The sequence below is a fragment of the Otolemur garnettii genome, unplaced genomic scaffold (genome assembly GCF_000181295.1).
Source record: "Otolemur garnettii isolate 467f Iridium unplaced genomic scaffold, OtoGar3 scaffold00056, whole genome shotgun sequence".
NCBI lineage: Eukaryota > Metazoa > Chordata > Mammalia > Primates > Galagidae > Otolemur > Otolemur garnettii.
The window spans coordinates 4,433,210-4,434,671 of record NW_003852451.1 but is presented as its reverse complement, the minus strand read 5'-3'; the positions used below and the strand labels follow the sequence as shown (position 1 = coordinate 4,434,671).

The window sequence follows — 1,462 nt, the reverse complement described above, 5'->3', positions numbered from 1 at the left end:
GGGCCCCTGGCCCTCTCTTGCTTTGTAGGAGGAGAGGGACCACCTTGGGGCCTTTGGAGGTGCCACTTCTCCTGCCTCAAGCTGCCGCTTTGTTTTGTGTTCTGTGTGCTGCCCCAAAGGCCTTACCATGTTGGGTCTGTTTCTGGATCAGTGTTGTCCCCCAGAAACAGAATGGGAGGCTCATATCATTTAAAATTGTACGTTAGTCACATTAAAAAAGCAAAAGGGTGCTTGCTTTGGCCGCACATATACTAAAATTGGAACGATACAGAGAAGATTAGCATGGCCCCTGCACAAGGATGACACGCAAATTCGTGAAGCGTTCCATATTTTAAAAAAAAAAAAAGCAAAAGGAAATAGGTGAAAGTTAATTCAATATATATAAAATATGATTTAAATCCTTAACCAATATGAAATGTTATTGAAATACTTCAACCTTTTTTTTTGTACTGTCTTTAAATTCCAGGCTGCGTTTTATACTCAAACACATATCAGTTCAAATAGCCACGTTTTAAGTGTTCAGTGGCCACCTTAGCCAGTGGGCAGCATGTTTCTGGATTAAGAAGCCACATCTAAGCCTCCTGTCTGGCATGAGCACACGAGGCTGCCCTGGGGGACAGTCTGAGCCTGTGTTCCTGGCCATAGGGACAGTCCCCTTCCCCTGATGGCTGGGGCTAGGCTCGTGCAGACCTCTTTTTCCTGTAGCTGAGGTCTTCCTGGGACTTAGTGATTCATCAAGCAAAGAGACCCCCTGGTAAGCTGGTTTCCTCTCTACTGTTTATTTTCCTTTCTATTTTTCACATGAACTTACCTTTGCTCCCCAAATAAGTCACTGATAGGATGTTATTCTGAATCCCTAAAAGTATAGTTTCCCAGAGAATTGATTTCTGTTTTGTTAGTTTAACTAACAGCATTCTGACTGTCTTGTTACCTGAAAGAACTCCCCGCAGAGTGGGGATCAGTGCTGAGAGGAGGCTGGCTTGCTGTGACAACCTCCCCCACCCTGCCGAGAATATTAGCTCTATCTCCGTATCCTCCACCAGCTTAACAGCTTTGTTGTATCCTTCCCTGTGTCAGGCAGGACAGTGCTGCAAATTCATCCCTACGTGGGATTTCCTCTCTGGGATAACTCAATTATTTTGTCTTCTAGTATTTCATTTCCTATTAATGGGGTTCCTTGAACTTTTTGCGGTGATTCTTCTTAGTTTATTTCTCTGATTTATTGGTTGTTTAAGTTCCTGTTTCACACTAATTTATTCTTTCTGATTCTTTCTTGTATCCTGTCCCTGTAATTTCATTCTCACTGATAAATGTTGACATGTGTTAACTACTGAGTCTCCCAAAGTGGAGCTACAACTCACCATCCATCCGTCAGTCAGACTGCCAGACAAGGCAACTCACCATCCGTCCGTCAGTCAGACTGCCAGACAAGGCAACTCACCATCCGTCCGTCAGTCAGACT

General features: G+C 44.0%; 1 non-coding gene across 1 annotated transcript; it reads left to right on the top strand.

Annotated features, from left to right (window-relative positions):
- The first annotated feature begins 227 nt into the window (after window positions 1-227).
- Window positions 228-334, top strand: LOC111726193. The gene has a single exon (XR_002774032.1). It is a non-coding gene; the product is annotated as a U6 spliceosomal RNA (small nuclear RNA).
- Window positions 335-1,462: the final 1,128 nt, after the last annotated feature.